Genomic DNA, 22,480 nt, shown 5'->3' on the forward strand with positions numbered 1-22,480 from the left:
TCATATAACATCTGTAGTATAAAACAAATACAATAGCATTAACTTGACTGTTTGAAGCTAGCGGGCTCTTGTGATGAAGTAACAGCTGTTGTTTCCTACACACACAGACAGTAGTTGGTATGACATCGTTAAACCATCATTTAATCTTTTAGGGAGGATGTTGAAGTGGATGGCTGGGCATAAACGATGTAAAAGTAGTTTTATTTGTCCAAACCCAACCAAAATTTACATAAAATTTTTTTTGTGTTTTTTTTTTTACGAAGGTAATGAGAAATGATCTTGTCTGCCGTGGACCTATCTGGGCACCTCACTTTAGAATGAATAGTTTTGCTCCCCCACTCTGAATGAGATAAGATAAAATAACACTTAACTGATTGCCATGGAGAAATTCAATAAGAGGACTCTTATAGCCCCAAAGTGGGCTTTTGCATCTATTATGAACTTACTTTTTCTTTTCTAAATATTCTTTTAAATAAACAAAAAAAAAAGTCTGTGACCCTGAGCAAAATATAAATTTTTTTGTGATCAGCACTAAAGTCATGACCGAATGAGAACCAGCCAGCAGACATGTTGGAGTCCCTGCGGTCCCGGATACGAATGAGCTGACCACATTTTACCTAGGCTCCACATCAGTCAAAAAGATATACGCCATTTCCTCCACACAGACATGCTCAGAAAAAGCCTCCATCCCAGTCTCCATCAGTCAAGCCCTGCGGCCGATGAACTTCCATCGTCTCCAAAGTTGATAACAAGCCTCTTAAGCTTGGCGGCTAATCAAGCTCAAAGGAGGGAAAGAAGAAGAGATAGTGGAAGAGAACAAGAGGTCTGCCTGTGGATACAGAGATGTCTCCCTCTCTTTCCTCTTCATTTTCAATTTTCTCTTATCACCCTCTCTCCACAGGGGGAGGTGGAGGGAGGCCTAATAGCTTGTGAGGGGGGCTCCCGTTACTCTCCGGGGTCTTTCTACATACCAGTCATTCACTTTAACTGGAGGGGGAAAAAAAGAGAAATGTCTTGATAAATCATCCAGGGTCACCCAGCTTCCATGTTCCTCTGAGTTAAAGAGATAGGGAACGAAGAAAAAAAATGAAAGAAAGAAAGAAAAATGAAAGAAAAACAACAACGCTCTGTCTCAGACGCTGGTTCCCTCTTTGATGTCCGTCCCATCAGACAAACAACATGAAGCTGAAATAAACGGAAACAAGTGGCTGCTGCTGCTCTCTGTGGTTTGCACTCGAGTTCAACTCTTTCTGCTAACAGCCTTCTTTGACCTGCTCTGGCGACATCTGCTTGGCATGAAAAAATGTTTTCAAATTTAATTTAGCTACTGTATTTTTATGTACAATCTGTTTTTGTCTTTTCCAAAAAGCTACCTGACGTGTTTGCAGTCATTTCAAGTCATCTTTTGAGAAATGTTCTTTTTCTATGCAATTTTAAACTTGAAGATTAATAAACTCTTTGGTGTACGTGCTTGGCTATTCATTTTTCACCTGACTAATGACTCAGCGCCATGACTGCAGTCTTGTTTAGGACATAACTTATTTCTCTGGAATGTCCTATTATTTCACAACTATTTTCAGACAGATTATTTATTCATTCATGAGTACAATATTATTATAAGAAAGTGAAGTAATGGGGAAAATTTGGGAGCTAAGCAGTAGCAATTAGTAGAATATGAGTGAATCAAACAGTGAAGAAAAAAGCCTCTGCAGTGATCGTCAGGTCAGCCTGCTTAGATGCTTAAAATAAATTCAGTTTTATTCATATAACACCAAATCACAACAGTTACCTCAAAGTGCTTTAGATTATCAGGGAAACAACTTACAAGAAGAGGGAGAAAACTCCAACTATCAAATGACCTTCTATCAGCAAGCACTTGGCAACAGTGGGAAAGAAAAACTCCATTTAACAGGAAGAAAACTCGGGCAGGACCAGGCTCAGGGAGGGGCAAACATCTGCTGTGACTTGTTGGGAGGGAGGGGAGCAACAGATGACAAAATTAGTTTTAGTGTTCACTGTCTTAATTTAGAGTGGTAGCGTGTAATTTGTGATGGTCCCAGTTTTTCTTGGGTTAAAATTTTGGTTCCAGGTTTGATTTTATTTTTACTTTTTCTGTTTCTGGATCATCAGTGTTTCCTTATCCTGCCTCCCCTCCCTTCCTTCTGCATGGTCAATGTGCTAGTCCCATCTGTGTTCCCCTGTCTAAATTCAGTCATATTTAGTCTTTAGTGCCTTCTTTTACCAATATGTTTTGGTTACTTCCTGTTTTAGTTTGACGGATTCGTTTTCTCTTGGTTTTACTTCCTCTTTTTGGTTCTCGCCCCTGGTATTCTCACCAGCCACTGACTGTGTCTGCCTTTGTCTTGTGCTGTAATGAGTCCTTTAGTCCCATCTTGCCTCTTGCCATTTGGCGTTGAGCTTTCCTGTTTGCAGTCTTATCATTTTTATGGTTTTAGATTCTTGTTTTTTCCACTGCCCAAAGGGAGTTGTGCTTTGTTATTTGTGTCAGCCAAATAACTGGTTGCCTCTTGTTCTGTGTTGGCTGCCCCCATGTCTTGCACTCAGGCTCTGCTCTCCATGATGTCATTGGCAAAAGAAGTCTAGCTGGGGCTGAGGAGTGTGTGACTGGTTTTGTAGTGATATGACTACAAACCAAAGAAATGGACAAATCTAACTCGATTAACCTTTGCTTAATGAAAAGAAATTCTGTATTTTATGTTTTTTTCAATGGTACTTTTCAGTACCATTGCAGAAAGTGGTGCATGATCTCCATGTGGCACGACGGATAACAAAAATGTTGAAGTCAGAGTGGTGGTCAGGCTTGTAATGTGTAGCATGTGTGACTTACACTGATGAAGTTTTCAGCTCATTACCTGCTGTTTATTTTTACCTTTTGACTTATTGTTATTTCTACTAAGTTATCTAACCTGATCCATAAATCATTTGCCCAAAGGTCACTGGAAAATGTTACTTGTTATTGAATCAGTACCCACATTAAATCCAGGCAGTGGTCCCTTTTTTAAATTCCTATTTCTGACTTGACCATAAAATGTAAAATATAACAAAAAGGGAAGTGTTGTGCAGTGACATAGAGGATGTTTTTCAGATATGAATTAAGCCTAATCTTAAAAGAAAAACCCAAAGTTTTAGTAACACTTTACAATACAATAATAATACAATAACTAAGGGACTAATTAAATATACATTGGAATTAAATTAAATTAAATTCCAATGCATTTTTACAATGTATTTAATTAATTAAATTTATATTACAATATTATCTGTATGTATATTATGTTTATATTTGAACAAATACTTAAGGGTACTTTCAGTAGAATGAGGTGGTAACAAGTCAGGTTTTTACCAGAGGCGTTGTTTTGGTACATCCACCTGCTGCCCTGTTGAGGCTCACTGATATGCATATATACACATCCAAAGATTCCTACACTCAGTCTCATGACTCATTCTCAGCCATTTGCTCTCATCTTATTCCCACAACTCTCTTACTTCATCTCCTCTCCCTGCAGTGCCCCTCCTCATTCCTTCTGCCCTTGTCATCTCTCCGTCCTACATCACCTCCGCTAACCCTCATATCATTCAGCCTCTCCACAACCTCTGCTCTCTTCTTGTTTGCCCCACAGCTATTTTTCCTATATTGTGAATGGCTGGTATTATACATATAACCATGCAAAAGGTACAATAATAAGGCCCTCTTATGTTTGAATACTTACCGTCTTTTCCACATAGACAGGACTTACATTTGAATTTATTCTTTCCTCTCAGAACATTAAACATCACCAAAGCTGGAGCTGAAAGGATAAAAACTAAAGACTTTCTTATATCTTAATGACAGAGTTGTGATATTGATAAATCTTTTAACTTAGACAGTCATCAGTTTTGCTGGCTTTGTTTTCAGGCTTCAAATAGACTAAACTTTGTTAACATTGTAGCTCTTTTCCAGTCTTATCGACCAAAACACTTTCCTCTCATACCGCTTCTTTGTCTGTCACAGCTATGTTACTTCTTGTCTGTATTAATGTCTTTAACCTCTTCATATTTTTCTAATGTTATGTTTTCTCTTTCTTTGTAAATCAGACCTTCTGTTGCCAGTACACTTGCCCATAATTGTGATTGGTCACATGCTGCCAGTGCCACACCTTTCATGTGAAGGTGCAAGGGAAACCCTGGGTTAACTTATCGAGTTGATAACCAGCTTCACTTGATTGCTTATCCACTTAGAGTTAGTGAATCCAGATAACAAGAAGATACCCGGGGTATGTGGAATTCACTTTGTAGTACAGATCCCAAGCTAATGCAGAAGTGTCAACAGCTTGATCAGCTCCTCTGATGGTCACTTGAGGTTGGCCCCAAAAGTGAGACAATGCCAAGTAAACTTTACAGCCGGGTATAAAAAATGATTTTTCACCTTTAAGCATAGTTCTCCCCTTAACACCTGGCCTATACATTGCATGAGTCTCTTTGCTAGTTCTTACCTCTGCTAATGGGTGTTAAGGCACTAAACTCTCAACCGCATGTGTGTTGTCAGTGCCCTTTAGAGTGTTTTAATGAAAATGTGTGATTATTACTATGGCTTTCTGTGCAGACAATCCAGGATTTAGCAATATGCTACTTAGTACTGCTACTACAGTTTGTAAATGCCGCTTAGTAACCAAGTTAGCATCAGTTGAATACTTAGCACAACATCCTCTCATTTATTTGATCACTCCTGGGTCTTATAAACTCACGTCGATGGTCAAAATCAAATATTTAGGTTTCCATAACCCAATGGCTGTGGTCCCACAGGCTGTGTCCATCTTTCATATACAGTTTATGTTTAGCACGCATTAACAGACACCTCATTCACTCCAGGAGGAAACCACTTGATTTTGTCATTTCAGTTTTTAGTCTACTTAATAAAACGCTCTTCTAAAACTACTGTGATTGCAGATTCCCAGAGTTGGCTTTTTTCTCTTAGTCTCTTGGCTTCTGACTACATTCTTATTTGTGTTGGGTAGAAAAATTCCAAGAAATATTTTGTGAATAAATGTGCTCTTATCTTCTTAGGTGCTTCACACTTTATTTCATGGCAGCTCGACTGGTCGTTTCCCCAGTATTGTAATATGGTTGGTTTAAAAACAGCGAAGATTTGAAGGGGTCACAGTGTCAGAAAGAGGCCGGGCCTCATAAGAGGAGAAATAAAAGTGAAGTACGCTGTTAAGAGTGTGCGTTGAAAAGAGGGACACACACACCTCTACAGTGCCTCTCTATCTGGCCCCTGTCCCCCTCCCTTCTACCCCCCTCTTGGTTCTCTAATGTCACTCCTGCAGAGCAGATAAGGCCGAACTGGGCTGTCAGCGGACGCCATGTCTGTCACTGTTCTCCCACACACACCCATACAGAGAGAAAACCTGGGCCTGACAGTGGAGGAGGAATGCTTGGGTTAATATATTAGTCCATCAATTATGGGTCAAATATTGTCCTTTTGATTGGAACATAATCAGATAGCTCTTACCAGCATGGTTGGAAATGCCCTCAAGATGCACTTAGGCAGGACTGTAGTTTGACTGTCCGAACCAACAATGACCACTTCAGCCACGGACAGTAAATGTAATGCATCTTCACTTGAGTCATCAGGGAGGCAAAGCAAAACCAAATCAGGCAGCTCAGACAGTAACACACAGCCACATTTTACACTAAAGTCAGATTAAAAACAACATTGTTTCATAAAAAGTCTGATAGTTTATTTTCTAAGATTTGAGACAGATGAAGATTTATGTCTTTTTGCAATGAAGGTGTGCATGAAGGTGCTTAACTGTGAGACCAGAGTTCACATTATGAATCTCTGGTTAGGTTTATTCGACAGAATCTCTTTGGTTAAAGTAAGGCACCATGTTTAACGTTTCTTGGTTTAAATATATTAGGAGTAGTCTGTCTTTTTTTGTTTTTGTAAGCTTTTGCTGTTTTCTGCACACCTCACTTCTGCTTCCCACTCAAGAGCGATGGAAGTTACATGTTTGGAAAGTTTGAAAAGCATTTCTGGTGAAATCCAGGAGGCATATTGTAGTTGCACAGCTCAAAAAGAACAAGATCAGAAGAGCAGAGGGTGATTAAATGGATGGTACGTGTGGTCACATGTGGTAAGGAGTATTATGCTAACCAGAGAAACACAGACAGAGAGAAACACATGGCTCTGAAAGAATCCTGAACTGCAGCTGGATATTAATTTATTATTCATCATTTAACTGGTGATTCTATTCATGCAAGTTTTATGCCCAGTGGCCTTCTGCTTCTTCTCCTTCTTTCATTTGCTCCCTTTAGGGATCACCACAGTGGATCATCTACACCTTACCCTGTGTCTAGCATCCTCTCTTATGAATGTTCTCTGTGCTTTCCCTCTTTTCCTGATATGATGAACGCAACTCATCATATCAGCCTTTACCATATCAACCTTATAATTCTCTCTTTATTGGTCATAGTTCCTACATTCCTACATCCTTCTCTCTTGCTTCCCCCCCTTGCTTTGACTTTGGCCAACAGTGGCACATGTCAAATTTGGCCAAGATTTTACGCCAGATGCTCTTCCTGACTCAATTTCGCAGGGTTGGGTTTGGCACTAGGAGTACACTGGCGTGTGCCACCCACCAAAGCTGGGTTTTATCTCCCAGTTATCACTGAAAGTTATGGATAATGTGGATAATGCTTCATAATAACTGCCTAAATAAGTATCTAGAGACATTTGAAAAACACAAGGTTATCCTGCCAGATGTTGTGGGGTGTTTTATACATCACGTAAGGCCTTGTGGTAATGCTAATTTATGTGAGTAGAGATTTAACTTGTATCTACACTAAAGCCCTAAATGTTACTCAGCTTTTGCTGTAGCACCATACACAGGCTATGTCAGTCACTAAAATGCTTAAATACACTTCACCTTGATTACTAATAATTAAAACCCAAATTCTATGGAGTTTACTATTTATCTAATAACTTATATCCAGTTTCACAGCGCTACTATAGCTGCTACTTTAAAAAAACTATATCATGTAATGTAAACTAATGTAAAAATCTTAACCTTAACCCCTAAAAAGGTTTACCAATGGGAAACTCCGCCAAAGATTTTTTTATAAGGTACCAATCAGTATGAATTAGATGGTAAGCTCTCACTCTCTTCCACTCTGTCTCTCCCGGAAGACTGAAAATAGGCACATTATACCATTAAGGCAGCCACTAATCATGCTTGACCCTTTTCCTCCATGTCTTAATGTGTCTCAGCTCAACCCCCATTAGTGGAACCTCCAAACCTCCACACACACACACACACACACCCTCATTATCTTACCCATCACTTGTATTCTGTATGTATCAAACATATCACAGTCCAAGAGCTTTTGCCAAATCTAGTTACATTTTTGACCACATCACCTCCACCAAACCCCGTGTTTGAACCCAAGCGGAGTCGAGGAAAGCCGTGTGTCCCCTCACCTACAAACACACCTCAGCACTTAATATCCTGCAGTGACTCTGGAGTAGTTTCTTTGAAATTGCTGCCCCTTAAGAAGCTCAAGGTGTTGCATATTATCAAGGCTTAACAGTGGAGGTAGAGTGGAGTAAAAAAAAAAAAAAAGCCAAAAAGGGGGGAAGTGAACAGAGACAAATGAGGGGGAGCGAAGCAAGAATGTTTAAAAAAGGAGACGAAAGAAGCAATAAAATGGCCAAGAAGGAGTGAAGAATCTCAGAAGGAGGACATAAAAGGGTGAAGGTTCAGGACGAGTGGGGAGATGTTCATTTATTTACTCTCTGTCCTAAAACATAAACTGATAATAAGTCACCCAGCGGGGGCTTTTGGATCTCCTTCCAGCCATTTTACAGTAAAGGATTATGGGTCATTAAAAAGAGGAACTGGATCAAAACAATGTGTTGCGATGAAAAATTGAGACGCCGCACAGACAGAGTAGCAGTGGAACTGAACGCAATGCACTTCCGTGAATTAACTTCCAAAAATACTAAAACGCCTTCAGATACACTGACAGTCAACCAAAGCCTCGTCTCCCATGATTCCTCGGGTGCCATCACAACTTGCTTGCCTTGTAAACGTCAGTGGGGTGGGGGGTTACGGAAAGGAGGGGGGGTAGATGGTGCTAAGTCCTGGAGAGATTGAAACCTGCAGAGAGACATTTTTCTTCTCAGCTTCACCTTGTGCTGAAAAGTAAATGTTTAAGCTAGCAGCGATAAACAGCCCTAAATCATCATTGCGAGCCATGAGCGCACACCTTATGGGGAAATGAAGGAATTCTGGAAAATAAAACTTGTCCCTTGGCTGCATCTCAGGGTCTATCACAAGTGTGACAGAGTGTAGTTGCGTGTGTCGAAAAGAAAAGCACGAGGACACAATTTTACTTTGTTTTCCCAAAATATATTTGGTTTAAGATCAGGGTTGCCAACCTCCTGGCTGACTTCCCTGTCATTGTTTCTGATCCTGTCAAGATATGACGGAGGGTCAGCTCATCCCTAATCCCAGCGACATAGATAGAGTTGCGGAAAAAATTCCTCTGGCTTTATTTTATAAAAGCACGCTTAAGGGAAACACTATCTTGTTTGATTCATAATGGAAACAAATGCCTGTCTTTCCTTCAGATATAAACAGGGTTTGGAGTTTTTATGTAACAGTATATTTGCTTCACTTTCTCCCTCTGTCTTCCTGAAACCCAAACAAATCATTAATGTAATCACAATTTTCCAGTAGGACGGTGGTGTGTGGCCGGGAGGTTACATGCCACAGTTACAGTAGGAGATAGAGCGCTGCTGTAGAGGTTGACATCTTATTTGGTCAATTAAGTTTCCACAAACAAGGGATCTGACCTGGTGGTTATAGTAAACAAGCCATGATATGGACTTTACTCAGTAATTAAGCAGGAAGGCAGAAAACCTATAAACAAATAACTGGCTGGTGGGAAGGCGCAGCTCGTATAGTTCCAAATAAGCAGCTATAGAGAATATTAGAGAGATACTGTTACTGGTACTGTTAGATCCCTGTCTTCATGGCAAAAGCCACCGTTTAAAATTCTGTATTTAAATATTTGCTTTCTGTGCGGTTATTGTGGGGAAAAAAAAAGCAGGATAGTCACTCCATGAGGGCACTTCATTCTCCCAAAATATGTTGCTGTTAGTCAGATTGGAGGGCAACAACCACTTGCAAGTAAAAACTTGTGAGACTTTATATTTATTTACTTATGTATAATCGATGGTTAAGGCAGAATTGTGCATTATGGTACTGTGAGGGAATAACGTGAAAGTTTAAGGGTCTACGGGTATGATTTTTAGTGCCAGTGTGAAAGCTACAGTTCTGTGCAAACATCTTCAGTCATCCCTCATTTCTTTATATTTTGCATCTAAGGAGTGAGACTTTCTTGGATTTTTTTGAAGTGGTCTTAATGAAAACAGCCTGACGGACATGAAATAATATTTTTTTACAGTAATGACATGCTTATCATGGACCTATTAATTGAAAACTTGGCATATCCTGGCATGGCGTGGATCATCTTCTTAAAAAATTTGAGGAAATTCAAATCAAATCAAGCAGCCCTTCTTAAAAAAGAGAAACAGGGAGAAAAGACTGAGCACAAACTGCACAAGAACTGGACTTCTGGAGTTTTCTGGAGTGATGTGGTTCAAATAATTCTCAGTATGTACGGAGGAGGTCAGGAGAGAAGTGGTTAACAGAGAGTTAGATGCCTGTGACAGTTTGGTGCTTTATTTCAGCCAGTGTTTTTGGAGATTTGGTTAAAACTGATGGAATTATGAATGCAGAAAAGTACTGTCTGATTTTGATCCACTATGTAAGACCATGTGGAAAGCAAAAAGTTATGAAAAAATATGATGTGGCAAAAGTTAACCCATCATTTTAGAAGAAACTTTCCCTAGCAGTGTATATTTTATTGCTTCATAAGCAGACAAGAGCAGCCATGTTAAATGATTACGAGGAGGCGTCTTATTAAAAAATGCACACAAGTATCACTTATCAATATAAATGTGGTGCAGAGTCCCAGGTGGTCCCCTCTTTTTGAGCTCTTAAGACCTGGATGACCTGGATGACTGAGAACTTCCACAGTCTCTAGCTTTGTGCTGGGATGCTGTTTATGCAGATGCCTGGAAGGAGCTGAAGTTGTGTTAACAATGCAGTATAACACAGTTGTTTGTCTCCTGGATGCAGTCTGCACTTTACCATCATGCTATCATCCATATCTCCTTTCCTCAAAACTGAACCAAACTGAAATCAGCTGATTTACACAGGAAGGAAAATAAATACTTGTTTGTTTTCCTTTCTTTGCAACCATCATGCAAATAATTGAAGAGCCATTTTTTTTTACCTAGGTAACTGTAACGTAATTAATGAATCTAGTACAGAAAGTGATCACATTACTGCATTACATAAAAATGGAATACGGTTACAGTTATGCATTACTTTGAAATGTGTTACACTAACACAAAAGTTGATAACCTTATGCTGAGCGAACTGTGACTTTCCTGAATTGCTTCCATTCTTAAAATATCACTTTATCCAAAAAGTCTTTTGTGTCCCCAGCGGCATGTTTACATTGCTGCTGATGAAGCAACAGATGAATGAAGCTGATGAAGCTACAAACTGACACCCGATCAGTTCAGCCTGCCCCGTCATGATCAGCCAATTATATGCTTCCATGTTTACAGACACATAATGTACAAGCATAGATATGATATCTACAATTCTACAACGATGGGGGTGGTCACATTCTTCTTCTTCCACACAATAGGAAGTTCTGTTCATTCACATGCTTGTTTAAAACTAACTGCAAAAAGGGAGTTTCCTATTTTTTTAGCCCCCTCAGAAAATTTTTGATGAATGATTTTTAAGATAAAAGATGAGAACCTTTGAATGGTATTACTGAAGAAATTCTGCAGCACAGAGAAGCTGCGTTAGGTGCTCCCAGCCTCAGATTAAAAGTGAGCAGAAAACACAAAATTGCACAAAAGTCAGGAGTATTTTTCTTGAAGTATGCAGCACTTATTAGCTGCTATTGTTTTTTGTTTTTTACTAGAGCAACACTCTGGTTTAGAATCACGCAGTGAGATAAAAGTATTAAGGCTGATCCTCCTGGCTGCTTTAACCTCGTCGATAGCCACTAATCTGAAAACAAACGAAAGACACACCCTGTATGGTATTATTTCATTTGGGAGTATTACCATATGGACAGCACAGGGCACAGCCAAGTAACTCACTCCCCCCCCCACCTTTGCTGCTCCCCGACTCCCTGCCCAACACAGTCCCCTCCACCTCCCACTCAGTATCTCTCAGCTCCCAGGAAGCTGCCGGGCTTGGCTGGAGCCAGAGTTCTGCCCCATCCATCATCCTTATCAGGGAGAGTCTGGCTGTACTGAGGAGCGGAGAGGAGAGGAGAAAAAGAAAAGAAGAGGAAAAGATGAAGATCAGTTTTGGCTTCAAACAAAATTCAGTATTTTTACTGCATGAAATAACGTGCAAAAAAAGAAGTGCTGAAAATGACATCATGCCCCAGCCTTTCAAAACCTTCGTGATGCATGCAAGGTGGTGGCGGTGGTGGGGTGTCCAGCGGTGATAAGCCCTGATACAAACAATAACAAAAGGCACCATCCAGCCACATCAAAGCCCCCATTTAGATTTGGGGTTTTGGCTTGTTCAGAGAGTCCATAGCTGGGGATTTGGGGGCTGTATAGGGGCGGTCTGCAGTTACAGTTGCTCATCAAAGCTTCGGCAGCAGTCTGACCCGCACCAGGTCGGTTTGGAACATCTTTTACAACTCTGTTTCAAATAAACAAAACACAGCTAGTCGGAGCAGAGGAATGTCCAAGCCCGCCGCTTTGGTCTTGATAAAGAGTTTATGGTCCACGCAGACGGACCTGTTGCTTACTGCTGCGGATAAAGACCTGAATGCCATAACTGTCAGCGTGTCCTCAGATGTCCGAGGGAGCGTTAAACAGACTGGAAACACTTTCACTATCAAAGCAGGGACTGAGGAAGAGGATGTGTTGTCTTTGTCATAGTTAGTCGGGGCTACTATGAGTAATCAGAGACTCCCAGGTTAGAAATTATAGAGGACTTGTCTTTTTTTTTTCATTCAATCATTGCACCAATGACATCATTAGCAGTTATGTACAGATTCTTTATATGTATAGGAGTTAATCATCATCAGTTCATTCATTTTCTTATTAAGCAAAGAGTATTTTGAAAAAAGCAAACATCACTGTGCAGGTGTAGATTTTTATATTTACATGTTTTTAATCTACTCAATGGGACTGTGCAGAGCTCTGTTTTTTTATTTCATATTTCCTGCTATCCTTTTGCTCTTGCTGATAACATAACTATATAATTCAATGTCTTAAGAATAGGTTCAAAACACATCTTTAGTCGGCCATGATTTCAGTTTGTATAAAGTCACCTCATATGCTACAGAACACTGCAGAATCAGAAGGAATAAAGCCTCTATTCTCATTGTATATGGCAAAACAATCAAATTAGGAGTTCTACTTCTATGTGCTGCTTTAAAACACAAGATTAAAAACTCTTTAATGTAACACAGATTCATATACATAAAAGCATGAGGTAGCATCAAGTGCAAGATAAAGTTGTCAGATATACTGACACATGGATTCAAAGTCGTATTCTTCCAAAATCTATTAAAAAAAGGCTGAAACTAGGAAAAATTTGCATCAAATCTGAGATGTGCAAAAGATGTTCCTCAAGGTAAATGCAGTAAAAAGTCTTTTATTGCAATTTCTTTAACAAATATACGAAAGATAATCCGTGTTTTATGCTTTTCTGATTCTGCAGAGACACTCAGCAGGCCCCATCTACCCCCATCAACGCCAAGGGGAAACAAAAACACATTCATCTTGATGATCACAAAAAACAAGAGCAATCCATCTCGCTGGAGATGAATGGGCTTCTCCAGAGCTGGAAACGTAATAAAAGTGGCTCTCTAATGGTGTATAGTTGTATTAGGGCCCGCTTTATAAAAGCCATAAGGCCATTGTCAGCCAGGCAGGGAAATACAGCATCATTACAGCGCTGTACAGACGTGGATCAGTCTCTGATAACATTAAAGCAAAGCTTCCTTTGTGTGGCGGTGGTCTGCTCTCCACCACTGTAACTGGTTTTGGCGTGCGCCAGACGAGCAGCAGCTTTGAAGCTGCAGCACGTCACAGCGGCCCGAGGCTCAGCTGATGTCGCAGAGCTGTGCAGCTGACAGGATGAGCGTGCGCCGTTTGAACTGGAGGTGCTGCTCGTTGCACGATGTGGATAAAGCTAAATCCCAAAGTTTTGCATGTTTTAAAGGTTCACTAACAGAAGTATATGGTGATATGGGTGGGGTAGCTGTAGCTAAGGAGGTAAAGCCAGTCATCTAAGATTGGTTCGATGCCTGTTTGCATGCCAAGTATCCTCGGGCAAGATACTAACCCCAAGCTGCTGTTCGATGCATCCACTGGAGTTTGAAAGTGTGTGAATGTTAGATAGAAAGCACTAAAGCATGGAAAAAAGTGCTGGTGTGAATGAGGTATGTTGTATAAAGTGGTATGTAAGAACCAGCCCGATTACACTGCAAAACAAGAATGTTGGGTATGTTAAAGACAGAGAACCTCACCGGTCTTATCCTTATGAAAGAATGTATATAGTTTACAGTAAGTTGGACATATGCTAATGTTTAGCTTGCCTCCACCTGGAGACCATCGTTGTCTATGAGCCAGTTGTATCCTGACTGGGAAAGGGAAGAAGCAACTTTTGGACAATTAAGACTTCAGGAAGATACATAATTAAGTAAATGGAAGTAAACTATGCCATAAATGCCATTTTATTCAACATTGCCTGAGTTTGCTAACTTAGTTTGCCAGAAAAGTGGAAACATTGTACCCCAAAAAAGATTTTATCCATCCCTGACAGAAATTTAAACCATCTGCATGACTTTGTAAAGAGTGTTTTTATGGTGAACCAGCCATAAGGCTTTGGTAATACCCTGTCACAGTCTGGGTGAGAGTTGTAGACTCACCTGTATCCACCCCTGGGCAGGGCTTTCATTTCCTCACCTGTGCAACTCACCTGGAGCTGGTCTGAAGCAATCAGTCTCGGATATTTAAGACCCACGTTGATGGTGCCACACCTCAAATTTGCTGACATTGGTAATGATGCTTTTCTAACACAAAGGGTACAATAGTGTATTTTTTCTGCATGTTCCTCACTCTCAACAAACATCACAGCTGGAAGTAGTCCGGACGAAGACATACCTCGCAAAAATGCTTCCAATAAAAACACTTTGGAGCATCTGCACATCCCACCACCCCTGCTCCGCCCCGCCCCAACTCGTCCAATTTAAATCAATGACACTGTTCACCCCAATGGTAAACACTACTTTTAATTATGAAACCTTTCGAAGAACTGGGACGCAAGCCATGTGGCCTCCTCTTATCTCTCCCATGTTTCCTGTCTCTGTACTGTAATCGCATTCCCTCTTAAAAAAAAAAAAAAATCCCACAATTCTAATCTTGAGCCAATTAATATCATTGCCAAAATCATGAGAACAGAACGATAACATCGGTAAATCAACTTGCTGCACTGCTAAGAAAAGACGCTTTAAAATGTCATAAAGATCCAGCCTGTAGCTATGAATAAAACAACAAGCTTCAAGAGTCAATGTAACTTTATCATACAATTGAAGCATTAATACAAAAGGTCCTTGTGGTCAGTTTTGTGCCTTTTTATTGTGTACAGAGACGAGAATAAAGGAATTATGAGCATACTGACATGAAATGAAATGCGGTGACTGAGTTAAATCAATCCAACAAAGGAAATAATCAAAGTTGTGGATGACCTCGACAAAGGTCACAGGCATCAGTTTAAGATGCTTGGTGCTTTTAAGTAAGAGTACAAATGTGTTTTTTGTAGGATATAAATCACAGGTAGCCCTGTGATAGACTGGCAGCCCGGATAGGCTCCGGCCCCTCAGGAACCTAAGCTGGATAAGCAGTCAGGAAAATGGGTGGATGAGTGGATAAATCACAGGCAATTGCACTCCGCTGAAACATAAAGACAACTATAGGATTTTAATATTTAATATATTTATTATATGCAATTCTAAATTTGCATTTATTTTTCAAGAACACATTTTTTTTTTTTTTAGTTTCAACATTGCAACATTGGGTTTAAATCATTTAAATAATGAAAATGTTCTATTTTTATTGGCATTACAGCATAATCCTGTTTCTAAGTTATATTTGTGGATGTATTACTACTTTTGACGAACTCTACAATGATCAGGAAATACAGTAAGAAACAATTTACGTCTGAAATGAAAAATGTTCACAACTGACAAATATTTTGAGAACTTCATGTGGCTCTAAACACACAGGTCAGGGCGTCACTTATTCATACTGGAATGAATTAGTGGTTACTAAGCTGGGAAGCTTTTTTACCTTATTTTTGTTTCCTAATGCTGACTGTGCTTGAATCTGGAACTTGGAAAAAAAGCCTGCAGTAAATCCAGAAATCCAAATTCCCCAAATACCTTTCCTCTACCTCAATATTTGACAAGTCTTACTATTCAGGATATTCCTGATATTACACACAGTGGAAAACCATCAGTCATGGATTGGCATCAAAATTATTTAAGCTACGTGGGATCGTTTCTTGAGGGAAACTGTTGAAAAATAAAAGTGGTCCCAACAGATATTGACTTTTTTAATTTCATAAGAATTGTACAAATTCAGTTTTTTGCCTTAGATACTTTAATTCAATGTGTGTTTGTACGTTTTAATAAACTGCTGCATATGTAACCAATTTTCCAGCAAAATATGAGATGAGAGGTGAACTTTTTCACAGTACTGTAATTTTATATATTCTGTGTATTTAGGTTTTAAATCTCGTTCAGTCGATGCTAAAATATTGTTTCAAAGTCTTTTCCATTAAGGTATAAAGTAAAAATAAAAACTGTTTTAATTCTAATCAGGTTTTTAGGAGTTCAGCAGAGAAAAGTTCATTCTCAGGTCATAAAAAAACTCAGAATACCAGGAGTCAGTTCTGAGGACATGACCTCAGTGTCCTTAGTGGTTGCTGTGGTCTTAAGTACTCAATCTTTTAACCTGACACCAAAATTGCAGTTATAAATTAATTTATTTCACTGCCATCCTGTGCAAGTTTGGACTGCAGTAACACACCAGGCTAAAGAAACCAATACAAAACGCTTGCATCTCATTCATATTAATGAATGGATAGTGCCTATATCCTGAGATTAATATTTTGAACTATTTGAAAATAGAAGTTGAGACAAAATCAGCTGTTGGACACTCAAAAAAAGGTGCTGTGGGCTGTAAACAGACGTATGTGTGTCTGCCATCCAGGCCACAGCGTGCTCATAAAGGGCAAAGCTCGGAGGCTCCCTGACAGATACGGAGATGTAATTGGAAGCGTCTGGCGTTGCGTGTTAGCCTGCGGCCTCAGTGCTTCTGTCTACACGTACAGAGATTCCGACCTGTACGCACACTTAAAGTTGAGTCACAGTATATCATGACCCGATGTCACAGGTTTGCTTTTACACTGATCTATTGGCTGTGAGAGACCGTGGGAGAAGGGAGTGGATGCCTGTCTGCCCAGAAGGCTAATCTTCATTCGGTTATGAAGTAGTGAAAGAGGAAAAGGGTAAAAAGCCACACAAATACAGAACAAAACCACCAGAAACACACACACTGCGGTTTGTGTGAGTTTTTAAACGTGTTAAAATTGTAAAAGCTGATTTGATTGCTTTTTAGCCCTAATTAGCAAATTTTAATTATGTACTTACAAAATATTTTACACTGTAGAAAATCAAGTGGCGTATCCTTTGTGCCAACCAGAAGAACACAAAGAGGTGTTTTGACCTTAACAGCAGGGCATTATTTATCTATACCTTCCAAAACTTATTAAGTTATTAAGTTATTAACTTATTAACATATTTCTCTTGGAAAACTGATGACAGCTGCGTTATTCAGGCTTAAGCACATGTATGACTCAGGTTTGGATTAAGCATTTTGGGTTAAGATTTAGGAGATCTTTTGACTGTGCTCAGTTCCCACATGTTATCTGTGTGGCATGTGGGTTTCTGTGTATTTTTGTAGATGAGTTGGTCAATTGGACCTGGGAATCAGCTGCTAATCAGTGATAGTGAAGACAGGTTTGCATGATTAGTAGAGCAGTGAGTAACTGGGACACAAGAGAAGTCATTTTCTTTAAACAGTTGTATGTACAGCTACTTTCAGCTATCCCCTTATTCACAAGTGGTCACCACAGTGGGTATCTCCAAGTTTGATTTCCTGGAGATTTGTCTTCTCCCGGGATCTTTCACATGTTAGGTAAAAGTGTAAACTATGGAACCACAGATGTACAGAATATATACCCAGTTTTTGGCAGCCCATTTTCAGACCGTGCACGTTGGCTCAGAAGGCCTAAGTACGAGATCTGCGTAATATCGGAGAGAGAAGAGTTGGCATCTTGCAGTTTTATTTTAGTTGCTTTCCATTTGGTTGTTTTTCCTTTGTTTGTGTAGGATCTTTGTTTGAAAAGTGCCACCCTGTTTTCCACATACTCCTGCCTCAAGATCTGCTTTGTCACTATACATTTTATCATACACGCATGATCAAGTGTTTCTTCTTTGGGGTTGGTGCAACAAGACCTTTGTCCCAATAGGTCAGGAAAGGACTGAGGTCAAAATTAAAAGAACACGACTCTATAGCTACTTAACTTTGTGGACTCTGGTTCTCTATTGCAGCGCAACTTATTCCTTCAAAAGCTTGCTACTAGACTGACTAAAAAAATTAAGAGCTTGCTATTGGTTCTTTGTCTTTTGCATGTCTTGGAGACATTTTCAAAGTTGCTTGATAAGATACCTGAAGGAGTATTTCATATCCTGCCCAGACACTGCTCCATACAGGTGCAATTGACTTCATCTAGTCAGGCCATCTTTAATGGTACAAAGGAGGTAAAATTATTCAAAGTTATACCACCTTTCTTGCACAACTATAACTTCAGCTAGTTTGTTATGAGCAGCTTCAAAGATGTCCGTCTGGTGACAGTGTAGGTGAGTGTCAGCAAAGGGCTGTGCAGAACCTTGCATTTTTCTTTAGACTTCAGAGAGTAAAACCTTAGTAGTACTGTGTTGGATCCTCGTTTTTTCCCCCAGAACTGCCTGAATTCTTAATGGCGTTGCTTGAAAAAGGTGCTGGAAGCATTCCTCAGAAATTTTGGTCCATATTGATTTGATAGCATCACAAAGTTGCTGCAGATTTGACAGCTGCACCTATATGATGACAATCTGCTATTCCACCAAAAGTGCTCTATTTGACTGAGATCTGGTGACTGTGTTGGTATAATGCACTCAGAAATGGATACCAAGAAAAGATCCCCTACACTATTACACCACCACACCATTAGAAAATAATTTGTTTAAACTGAGTCATTAAGATCTGATGTGTGTGACAATGTAATGGTAAAAACTGTCATTGAACATGCTGATCTTCATCCTCATCATCAAATGGTTTTCCCCTTCATGAATAACCTTAGCTGAAATAAATTAAAACAGTAAGTAACTTATTCAGATATACATCTTGCATATATAGTTTTTTCAAAATAAAAGTCTAGCCCCAAATCTAGAATCAAAAGAACCTTATTTTCCCAGTTAGCGTGCATTCATGCAGGTTGATTCCTGGTTATCTCAGGAGGAAATCATCCTGGACAGAAGCAGTTAACACATTCAGCTACACAGCCACTTTAAGCACTTTCATGGAGACAGCCTTAGTCTTTTTTGATGCAAAGAGCATTACACTTTGGCAAAAATCCCAAACATTACAAGGGATGGTACTAACATGAGATTGCTGATAGGGAAGCTGGACTAAACAACATGTGACAAAAGCAGAATGAACCATAAATCCCATCCGGGGCTCAGCGAGAATGAGAAACCATGAGTGGCTGAAGCGAATGGCCAGATGTGGATCGGTGCTGCTGAGGAGCGAGACAGATTTATGGCCTCTTCTTTAATGAGGTAACATCCTTTTCACTCATAAGACTTTTAAGAACTATTTTCTGGCTCCCACATACAAGAAAAGGCAATTTTGTTAGAAGTGACTTGAATATGTAGAAGGGACGGCGGGGGATAATACTAGAAACAAAAGTAAAATTCAACAACTTTTCCTCCGTAGTCACTGAAGCAGCCTGTGCAGAAAGGAGTTCTGGGAGTAAAAGGGAGGGTGGTGGAAAAAAAAAAAGAAGTTACAGCAAACATAAACAGTGCAAAATGATTTACAATCCTTTTCTTGTGTGAATGGAATTTGCAGTTTTGATGTCTGTAAGTGGTGGGAAAAAACTAAATTACACTAAGGGATCAGCATTCTTGAGAAACATATACATCAGCTGTAGAGATAAAGACTTATTAAGACACAAACACTTTAACGTTTTCTAACCAAACCTATTCATACTTAAACATCAATTAGCAAAATTAAGATGCCAGAAGTGGATTTTAATTCAGCTATTACTAAAAAGCTTCCATCATTGTGCTTTGGTTTATTTTATTTAGTTATTGAAGTTTTTTGTTGCATCATAAGTGATGCTGAAGAAATCTGACTTTATTATATTTTTTAGAAATTTTAATTTGAACACAATTTAAGGCAAGACAATCTCCAGTTATTTTGCTTTGGAAGCATTCACTTCTAAAGACAGCTACCCATTAGCTTTATAGCCACACCAGGAAAATTAAAAGGTTTCTCATCTCTTCTGAGCATAACTTCCAAGCAGCGACCTTTAGGCCTAAACGGTGAAGCCAGAGGTACCAGAAACTGCAGTTCCTCTAATGGCCATTTGGCTCCAATCAATCTCCGTAGACTCCCATGTTCAAAGGCCTAACTATGTTTACAGCCTGGTACAAAAAACCCATTTGTACATATTTTTAAACTGCCCTACAATCGTTATCCTGGACCTCCCAGCCGTGTTTGACCTGTCAAATAACGTAAGGTTAATTTTATTCACCGACCTTCCAACAAGAGTTTGCTTCAGGTTTGATAAGTGCAATTACATATTTAGATCATTTTTAGTGGTTTGCTAGATGACTAATCTTAAAATAGTTTTTAAAAAAACATTCCATGATTACAAGTATTAATGAGGAATATGCTTATCCTCAATGTCAGAATTTGCAATTTGTATATCTGAGAAGTAGAGCTGAAATTACAGACTAATGTAAACACCTGCATAGCTTTTTTTTATATATATGTTGTTTCTATGTCTTTATGTGAAACAATCTCAAATTAAATCACAATTAATTAATATTTTTACCTTGATTGTGATAAGTGTTGAGGAGTAACAGAATACATGTACCGGTGTGCTGCCCTCACGACACGTGACCATGTGAAGCTAGACAGCCAGCGAACAAAATAGATGAGATCTTCCACACAAGGCTTGCTTTTCTTGCTTTTAATGAAGATCTTTTGAAGCCTTATCCTCTCTCAAGGCTTCTCCTTTCTATTTCTTATTTGTAACTGAAACATACAAAAGGTGAAAATAAATTGCTAGCTAATACACATCCTAATGAGAAACATAAAGATTAGCCTAGCTTAACACGTGCGTTACATTAGCATCACAGTTCACTCGATGTAAACACATATAAAAGTTATTTCTGAACACATTAATACTCACAAAGACGAACGTTTCCCAAGGTACAAGCGTGTAGGGCACTTATAGCGTGTACATGAACTTATTCACTGTTTTAATACTGCCGAAGCACTTTTCACAGCGTTCACGGAGAAAAAATGTCAAAGATAGGCAAAAGATCCGAGCGCTCCCTCGCTCCCATTTCCGCACATACAATACAAAGATAGCTTGCGACTAAGACGTCTCACTCTGAGCAAATTTCAAACACACACATCTTAACTGTTTTAGCATGAATTACTTATAATATTTCTTAACTTTGAACTTATTTATCACCTTAGTTACGTAACTTAATCAGATTATGCACTAACTACTGACTTTTGACCAAAAGGCATAACAACCGGCGTTACGTATTTAAAATACGAGTAACTGTATTCCGGACCTGTTTTATATACACACGGAATAGTTTTCTGTACGAGATTGCTGCTAAAAGTGCAGCCTTACCTAATGTCCACACTACTGTAAATCATTTTATATTAAGACTTAGAAACCTAGTTGGTATTGGTATAGCGAGTAACCTTCAGTAAAAGTAATAAATCACACAGCAATAGTACATTCATGTAGTTGTAAAAAGCATGACAATATATTAAGTAATCCAAAGTATTCAGAATACGTTACTCTCATTGAGTAAAGTAACGGAATACGTTACAAATGTTTTAGGGCATGTAATCTGTAATCTGTAGTGGAATATATTTTAAAAGTAACATTCCCGACACTGATTTTGATTAATCAACAATTATCATTAATACACACAAGTTTTGTACTGTAAATGTGCTCAGCTTGGATCATTTTTTTGGTGATATGATGGTGCTCCAAGTTTGATATCTTTACTATGGAAAAAACGTCTCCAAACAACGAACACGGCATTTTTGTTTGCTACAAACTGTTCGAGTCTCGCAGTCAACTCAGTGTTTGAGTTTTACTCCATCACGTTTCCATGTCGCAGACGGGACAGGGCAGCGTCATGTGACAGCAGTGTGCTATAAAGGGGACAGTAGATAACAGGGAAGCATTTGCAGAATTTTAAAACAAACAAACAAAAAATGAAATTACTGACATGGACAAGGTTACAATGATTAGAAGTTCAGAATGTTGGTTTTGATCCATCGATTCATTGCGCAGCCCAATGATAACAAAAAAACAAGAACCAGGATAGCAACATGGCTTCCAAATGCTAAATCCAATCACATGTCTTTTCCAGACTTTGGGAACAAAAAATCAGCAGGCATTTAAAAAAACCCAAAAAAAACAAAAACCCGTTTAATTCTGTCCTCACTGGCAAACCAAACCATTTCTGGATTTTTAACTGACATCTCACCAAATATTGATATCTTCAAATGTAATTCACCTAATGTCCTAATTCTCATCAGTTTAAACAGACTGTCATTCTCCTGAATATTTAGAGAATGTTTAAAATCTTTCAGTTACTGACACATATCACTGAGTCTTTGCTTTCTGCAGACTGAAATACTAATAATAGCCACTTCACCCAGACTCTGGACTTTGGGGCCCTTTGACACTGTTGGGCCCCAGGGCCTATGGCTATTAGACTCTATTTTAATGACGCATGTTTATACTGGCCTAACAAGAAGGATGCTTTCACTTACCATAACAGGAAAACACATCTCTTCGTGTCAGTTTTTCACCAGTTATGTTCTAAAAGTTGCATACAGCTGTTTTTGCCCAATATAGGAACACATTCCTGCCCTCTGTATTACCTCTTATCAAACCTAAGCCTCCTCTATTAAAAATAC

At 39.1% G+C, this 22,480-nt stretch overlaps 1 long non-coding RNA gene across 1 annotated transcript; it reads right to left on the reverse strand.

Annotated features, from left to right (window-relative positions):
- Positions 1 to 20,399: 20,399 nt before the first annotated feature.
- LOC109203852 (uncharacterized) lies at positions 20,400 to 21,058 on the reverse strand. Its single transcript, XR_002063511.1, has 2 exons — positions 20,715 to 21,058; positions 20,400 to 20,557 (listed from the first exon to the last, which is right to left on the reverse strand). It is a non-coding gene; the product is annotated as an uncharacterized LOC109203852 (long non-coding RNA).
- Between the last annotated feature and the right edge of the window lie 1,422 nt (positions 21,059 to 22,480).

Source organism: Oreochromis niloticus, linkage group LG10 (genome assembly GCF_001858045.2).
Source record: "Oreochromis niloticus isolate F11D_XX linkage group LG10, O_niloticus_UMD_NMBU, whole genome shotgun sequence".
In the NCBI taxonomy this organism is placed as follows: domain Eukaryota; kingdom Metazoa; phylum Chordata; class Actinopteri; order Cichliformes; family Cichlidae; genus Oreochromis; species Oreochromis niloticus.